The 8,588-nt window shown below is 41.2% G+C and overlaps 1 protein-coding gene across 7 annotated transcripts in view; it reads right to left on the reverse strand.

The window, feature by feature from the left end:
* The window catches only part of rpgrip1 (RPGR interacting protein 1), a 99,168-nt gene extending 98,172 nt beyond the window's left edge, over nt 1–996 (reverse strand). For all 7 annotated transcript variants that reach the window (XM_059016800.1, XM_059016802.1, XM_059016801.1 and 4 more), the window contains exon 1: nt 875–996. The gene's annotated coding sequence lies outside the window, so the exon portion shown is untranslated. The remainder of the gene's footprint in view (nt 1–874) is intronic.
* Nucleotides 997–8,588: the final 7,592 nt, after the last annotated feature.

Below are 8,588 nucleotides of genomic sequence, written 5' to 3' on the forward strand. Positions count from 1 at the left end.
ACTTATTACACTTTTTTTTTTATTTTCTTAATTCCAGTAGGGGTAGTTTCCCATATAGTAAAGTGCATTAAAGCACAGTAAAAGTATGGTAAAGCCCAGAGAGGTATGTTATTAAAAAACATGGCAAACCTTGGGACACTATGATAATAATACAATATAACCATGGGAAAACTGAGAAATGTTAAAAGGCTAGAACAACCACTAATTTCAAGGTAAAAATAGTCAAATAGGTGAACTAGTCGCCAGTTATTAATAAATCTTAATCCTAATGTCTGGTGCTCTATTGTGCGTACGGTTTTGTAACACTTTGCTGCATGTGTACTATATTTTAAAACTGCTTGGTATTTTTAAAACAATTCATTAATGTTCTAGAACAGGGGTCTCCAATCCTGGTCCTGGAGGGTCGGTGTCCCTCCTGGTTTTTGTAAATTACCGTAAATTACTTAATTGGACCAATTAAATGCTTATAGAAGCTTAATTGGTCCAATTAATTAATTTAGGGTACAGTTGGAACAAAAAACCAGGAGGGACACCGGCCATCCAGGACCAGGATTAGAGACCCCTGTTCTAGAATGTAATTTATTAATGTTCTAGAATGTCATTTATTAATGAATTGCAACCTGTCCATCTGAAACTGCATTCTCCACAGTTACTTTCTGTTTCAGTCTAATAGCTGATTACAATTAAAATACTGACATTGCTGGTTCGCTACTAGTATACACTTAAACACATTTTTTGTACTATGTTTTGTTAAGTTGCCTTGAAACTGAAGGCTGCGGTTTGTCGACTGCAGCCTCTGTCACTTTTCCATCCAGCTAGTTGACTCATCATCTGTTTTAAAACATTAGCATTGTAACTGTTACATTAAGCTTACCTTTAAAATGTGAGTGAAACTGTCTTGGAGACCAGGGTAGAGAAATGACGGCACTACTGTACTGTCCTGCGGTGAAACTGGGCTTCTCTCTCTCACTCTCTCTCTCTCTCTCTCTCTCTCTCTGCTTGTTGGGGATTACACTGCAGGCAATCCGTTTTACAAGCTCTGCTCTGTCACAAAATCCTCACAGAGGTTTAAAATAGGATTACAAACTATAGAACTGTATCAGCACAACCCAACACCCGCTCTTCCCTACACCAACACATCACATTTTAGAAGCACAATGTATAGGTTTTTAAAACAGTCTCCAGGCCAGGATTAAAATCATTACTGTAACTATAGGGAAGCGACAATATGAAAATATCACAATAAAGGATGTTAATAATTTTACACAGAAATTTCAAAAATGTAATATTGCATATGTAAAACACTATATAGACACCATGTTGGGTAGCTGCTGTAGTTCTATACAGGGTTTTATAGTATTATATAGTGTGTACAGTACAGCAAGACTCTGTCCAACACACACCATGTTGAGTAGCTCTCTTAACATATGGGGGAGCTCTGCTGTTTCAGGCAACTCCACCATTAATCCACCCTAACGCTAATCCTGTAGGCAAGGGAGGCTTAAAGAAACAGGACATCAATTTATTTTCACTAACAACATATTATTTTTTCATTAAGCTTTTTTTAAAGGACAAGGGTCTATAAAATGGGAATTAACAACCAAAAATGAATATTCCTATGGAAGTGGTTTCACCTTTAACAGAACTACCATGGGGGTGTATTTGTAGAAATTGATTTCTCTATTGACACACTCCTGGACTTCATGTTCATTTGAAGGTCATTCTTCCTACTTTGCATCCATTTTTAAATATGAGCGCTATACTTACAATATTGTGGCAGGGTGAAGGAGGGAAATCTGGCCTCCCAACAGGTGCAGACACTAGCGCAGGGGTTCCCAAACTTTTTTTTGCTGTTCCCTCCTTCAGAGATTTTTTTTTTTTTGCTGTTCCCCCCTTCTAGTAAACAGTACAATATTTAGGCCAAGCAATCCAGGGTACTCTGTTCCCATTACTTAGCACCCTCACAGATTGGGAGGGAGATTTACCACCAAGATGTCACAAAGATGTATTTAATAAAATGTTGCACCCTCGTTTGTCTGTTTTCTACATTCAGCACGCAGCAAAACCCGTAAATTAAACTAAAAGTTAACCCCTCACTATTTATAAACTGCAGGTGTATCTAAATCTAGTTTTTTTTATTTGATTTTATTTGTGAACAAAATGCTATTAAAACCCGCCACCGCTGCACTTTCAAATGAAGGAGGGCTGGGCAATCTGGCTGAGTTGTGATAGTACTGAAACGACACAAGCTCTGTGGATTGGGATTGGTCAGATTTAAGAGGGGGTTGTCCATTTACCCCCGAGTTTAACACTGAGTCTGCCTTTTGCCGCAGAGCCTTTACAATCGCCAGGAAGTCAGAAAAAAGTATTTTCGTCAGGTCTTGGTGCCCTTCTAATAACCTTGTCGTGCCCCCCAGTTTGAAAACCTCTGCTCTACATCAACATATACAGTACATTAAAATCACCCAAGACCACAATTAAATAATTACAAGCTGAAATGGAGTTGGACCACTAACCTCAAAAGATAGAATTTCAAATGATGAATAACCATCTATAGTTTCAAAATGAAGGCGAAACTCTTTACTGAAAATTGAAGCAAGACCGCCACCCTGACGACGCCTTCTGTCTAAGAGACACAAATGGCAAAATCATAGACGAAGAAAAAAAATAACAAATATATTAAATGAGTACTTTTCACAGGTTTTTACTAAGGAGGACACGAACAACATACCCAATGCATTTAATAGAGAAAAGTGTAAAGTAATGCACGCAGGCAATAAAAATGTGCATTATAAATATCATATGGGAGATACTGAAATTGAAGAAGGAATCTATGAAAAAGACCTAGGAGTTTATGTTGACTCAGAAATGTCTTCATCTAGACAATGTGGGGAAACTATAATAAAGGCCAACAAGATGCTTGGATATATTGTGAGAAGTGTTGAATTTAAATCAAGGGAAGTAATGTTAAAACTTTACAATGCATTAGTAAGACCTCACCTAGAATATTGTGTTCAGTTCTGGTCACCTCGTTACAAAAAGGATATTGCTGCTCTAGAAAGAGTGCAAAGAAGAGCAACCAGAATTATTCCGGGTTTAAAAGGCATTTCATATGCAGACAGGCTTAAAGAATTGAATCTATTCAGTCTTGAACAAAGAAGACTACGCGGTGATCTGATTAAAACATTCAAAATCCTAAAAGGTATAGACAATGTCAACCCAGAGGACTTTTTTGACCTGAAAAAAGAAACAAGGACCAGGATCACAAATGGAGATTAGATAAAGGGGCATTCAGAACAGAAAATAGGAGGCACTTTTTTACACAGAGAATTGTGAGGATCTGGAACCAACTCCCCAGTAATGTTGTTGAAGCCGACACCCTGGGATCCTTCAAGAAGCTGCTTGATGAAATTCTGGGATCAATAAGCTACCAACAACCAAACGAGCAAGATGGGCCGAATGGCCTCCTCTCGTTTGTAAACTTTCTTATGTTCTTATGTTCTTATGTTCTAAAAAAAATAAATAAATGAACATATTTCGATGTTATATTTAACATCATGTAAACTAAGAAACTACAAAATGGTATCTCAAAAGTCTACAATAGTAGTACAGTATTTTATGTTAGATTTTGTAATGTCACATTTTTAGTTTTTGGAAAACTACAAAGTGATATTAATTCTACATGGCGTGATGAAAAACTTTTGGCCATAGCTGTAATCCCCTATATAATCTACTAAATAAAAACACTGGTTTGTTTTTCTGTCATCTGTATTCAGATGTATGAAATGAGCTTAGCAAAGAAACATACAATACGCTGACAGCATATAGCAAAATATATCCTTTTACAGCCAGTTATTTAATAAAAATAGTAGTGAACTACAGAAATAATTTAAAATAGGCAAACTGTGATAAAAGTATCAAATTGGCTACAGGAAGGATGCTTACCAGGTGTGATGTATAAATATGGCAAGCACGTGTTGTCAGCACTTGGCTGTGATTAGTTAATCCACTGACGGTACCACGCGGCAGTCTGAAAAAATCCCTCTGGTTTTGCTCAGCAGCACTGCGGGACTAGCAGTATCATCCCACGTTGAACTGTCCAACACCATATGAAAGCAATGCCAGCGATACAGGCGGCAAAATGCCTCGCATGCCGTGCCGCGCCTGTCTGTCCCGGGCTTAAACCCGGCCTTGAAAGGGTTAATGTAATTTTATTTATTTATTTATTTCACTTACTATTTTCTGTTCCAGTATTGCGTTCTTATTATTTTACCTGGTTTTTAGCTGCTTTGATCTTGTCTGGAGAATCCTAAGTGCCAGGCACTGAACAGCCTCCCTCATTCAAATCATACCCGCCTGCTTTATTATTATTTATTTCTTAGCAGATGCCCTTACCCAGGGCGACTTACAATTGTTACAAGATATCACATTATTTTTACATATAATTACATTATTTTTCAATGAGAGCAGCTGGGTTGATTGTCCAACCTAATATGAAAAGATCAACAGTAGCCTCTATCATCCGGACTCCATACAGAGAACCGGTAAGTGTATAGAACATGCATAGTGTACCCAGTTTTACAGAACATTTACTGACAGCAGTAGAGTAAAGAGTAACCACAGCATGCATATTGTGCTTTGTTTCCAGAATTGAGTAAAAAGCATGCAGTGGTGGCTGCAGGCGATTACTCCCTGATCCACTGGAGATGGCTGTAGTTGAGATGGTCCGTGCAAGAAATGAAATTCGCCTCACCGAAATCCAGCGATGCATTGTTGAAGACAACAATGTTTTCGTGAACACCATCAGTCTACCTACAATTGCTTGTATTCTACAAAGGCACCATGTAATTATGAAACAAATTTACTTGGTGCCTTTTGAAAGAAATAATCCCAGGGTGAAGCAACTGCAAGCAGAGTACGTTCAGGTAAGAACACTATATTCATTCCTCAGTATACTGCAATAGAAGTGCATACACAAGCACAGTAATGTTCTTATGATACTGTTAGCATGTGAGTTTGGTACAGATACTGTAATACTGTGGTAGTACTGTGAGTTGATATGGATAAGTAAACCCAACTGTGCATCTCTATTTTCAGAAGGTAATGGAGCTGGATGCCAACGTCAATCGGCACAAACACATTTTTGTTGATGAGGCTGGCTTCAACTTGGCCAGATCACGAAGACTTGGCAGGATCATCATCGGCCAGTGTGCGACAACTCCAGTCCCAGGGCAGTGTGGAGCAACATCACCATGTGTGCTGCCATTTCAGACCATGGCGTGGTGGCCAGTAGGCCGTTACTTGGGTCGTAAAATTCCACACATCTACTGAATTTTCTAGACGAGCTGCACAATAACCTTGTTCAAGCTGATCAGGAGGTCACCCCCGGCGGGGGCGTGCAGACATCCCCAGGTGACGGCGAGCAGGCAACCCCAGGCGAAGCAGAGCTGACAACCCCAGGCGAGGCAGAGCTGGCGACCCCAGGTGAAGCAGACTCAGTAGCCCTGGACGTTGCAGGACAGGGTAGGAACATCCTCTCGGGAGGCGACGGCTCTAGACCCCCTAGCAGCGGTGGTTCCGGATCCCCAGACAGTGTGGTTCCGGACCACCAGGCAGAGACAGCTAAGGGCCCTCCTGAAATATAAAAGGGAGAGACAGTGGCAGCTCCGGTCCCTCCGATAGCGACAGCTCCGGACCCTCTGGTGGTGAACTCGGGAGGGGAGCCCCCGGCCATGAAGACGGCAGCGGGAGCTTCACTTCTCCCTTGTGCTCTGTAGCTGACGGTTTACTTTTCTGGGGCTCTGGCCCCAGACTTCCAGCAGTACAAAGGCTGCTGTTGGATTTAACACCACCCCGGATAATGACAGGCAGGCATCCCCAGGCGATGACTTGAAGGCATCCCCAGTGTGGGATAGGCAACCCCAGGCGGTGCAAGCAATCCTCCTCCAGCCATAGGAAGGTGCAGGTGGTGGTAACTCCTTCTGCCCGGGCGCCGTGCTCCCTCTCCTCCTCCTCCAGGAGGGCAGGGCAGCTCACCACACCGTGGCTCCGTTCCCTGCAGGCAGCGCACAGGTTCTCGGCCTTGAGAGCGCCGAGATAATCCTTCCAGGTCATCCCTCCTCTTCTCCGGCCAAGAGGGGGCAGCTGAGGATGGAATGACCCCACTCTTCGCAAAGCAGGCACCAACTCGAGGCCTACCCCAGGCCGAAGTATTCGTCCTAGCGGCCCCTCCTAGGTGCTGGACGCTCATGCTGCTCCTGTCTGGGCGCTGGATGCTGGGGAGGTTGCTGTCGCTGCTGCCGCCTTCTTCCCATGTTTTTTATTTTTTTATTTTTTTCAAACGCTGTCCTTCCTGGTCTGACTCAGACTTGCTAATTATAATAATAATAATAATAATAATAATAATAATAATAATAATAATAATAATAATAATAATAATGAAAACAATAATCATACATAAAATATACACAAGGAAATCACCAGGAAAGTAAAACTAAACCTCATTCTTGGGATCTTTGCAAAATCTTCTTCATCTAGAGGAGTCGACATATGTATCTAAAAACTTTGTTTCAGGACAGCATTCAGAGACTTTTCAACTGATTTCTAAACCAAATATGGTAAATATGCAGGTTATTGAATTCCCATGATTTCACATAGAAATTATAGGATTAATTAGAAATGTTATGCTAATACTTTGAACCTACCTAATTTTGTAACATTTAATTAAATAAACAAAGGTAATTTTACTTTTAAACTGAGTTGTCTGATTTTATTTTTGAATGTTAATCAAGCACTGCTAGAAATAACTCAATGAGCAACATTGTTTAAAATATTAAATTAGCTATATACACTGAACATAAAAAAGAATATATTGAAGTAAGTTAGTCTTGGTATTTTAATTGAATTTATTTACATTAACTGATAAAAGTTAGATAATATTTTCTTTTGAGATGCTATAATTAATGTATATACTAACCAATGTGGTTTACTTAATTTACCCTCGATAATCAATATTAAGTTATAAATATCTGCTTTGGAAATCTCCACACACTCAATCACAGCTGGTCAGAAACAACTCCTAAACTGAAAGAGGTGAAACCTGTTGTGTTATTAACAGGTGTTCCAGTGATGAACTCCAATAAATAACTCTAAAAGGAGAGGGATTTATTAGTTTGCAAGCCACTGAAGAATAATAAATTAGCCTAGTATGGATGATAATGCTTGGGTATTATTAAAAAATGAAACTCAGTTTGGTTCCTGATTTTTTTTATTCCTTTAAATTTTTCTTTCTGCGTTTGGTGGTCCGTGCTGCGATGCTGTCATAATCGGGGTGTTGGCGTCGTGTGGTGATCCTTGCACGAACAGGAATTGCATTGTTCTGTTTACTGCGGCGACGTTGTGACCTGGACACAGTGAGAGCTGGCACATCGTCTGATTCCTCATCTTGATTGCTTCTCGTCGCCTTGTTTTCTGTACTTCCAGATGCTTCGCTCTGCAAAGGCATTTCAGCCAAACTGGAATTAGCTTCAAGCGTGTTTGGGCTTGTGACGGATTCTGAATTTCTGAATTCTCTGAATGTCCCCAGACACCGTCCTTTTCCTGGCCTTTTTAACTCTTTGACTAGATTGGTCCTGCGTTTCCGCCCACAACGCTTTGGCACATCTTCACCAAACACTGCTTTTTCGCCACTGTCCATCGCTGTGCAACCCTGCCTATTTTCCTCACCTAACCCTGGATCACTTTCTAGTTGGCCACCTTCTAAATCCCTTTCTGGAAAACCTCTTTGAATGCTGTCCTCCCCAGCAATGGGATCGCTCACCTGTCTCAAATCTGGGCTTGGAATCTTTCTCCTTCTCCCCCGTCTTTGCCATTTGAGCTTCTTCGGCAGCTGTTCACTGGTTAGTTCTGAAATTGACTCTTCAGCAGGCTGTGTAGGATGTTGGGTCTCATCTGAATGGCTGGATTGTTTGTCCTGCTTCATCGGACAACCTCTTTTTAATTTTGTCTTGGCTCCTCTGGTGTTGGATAGCTGGTTGGCTTCCCCAATACTCAGTGAAGGATCTGGATTTAGGCTGCCACTTTGACATGCTTGCCCTATACTGTCTAAAGAACACAAAGCAGATGTCATTCTTGTTTTGCGGCAGCAGCAACGTCCGATAAGCTTCACAGGCGGTCGTGCTTCCACCAGGGTTGGGACTTCCTGGTCTTCTAGACTTCCACCTGAGGCTTCAGACACCATCTGTTTGGATTGTCCTTCACTAGATCGGGCTTCTGATTTTACCTGGATGTCTGAATCGGGGACACCTTGGGTCATATCACCCTTTCTTTCCATATTCCCTCCAGAAGGGTCTCTATCTTCTGACATTTCCACAACTGAGCGATGTTCTTTGTCGTGGTCTGATGCCAGTTTTTCTCCTACGGTTAAAACAACAGAAAAATCTGGATATTTTCCTGCTGTATCTGTGCAGATGTATCTGAGGTTAAACAGATGTGCGTCAGGCATGCCTGGATCTTTGGAGCCTCCTTTTCCCATCTTTTTTGGGGAGTTGTCAGAAGGAGATGTGTTTTGATCTTTGACACACAAGGCA

Source organism: Acipenser ruthenus, chromosome 54 (assembly GCF_902713425.1).
Source record: "Acipenser ruthenus chromosome 54, fAciRut3.2 maternal haplotype, whole genome shotgun sequence".
Classification (NCBI taxonomy): Eukaryota; Metazoa; Chordata; class Actinopteri; order Acipenseriformes; family Acipenseridae; genus Acipenser; species Acipenser ruthenus.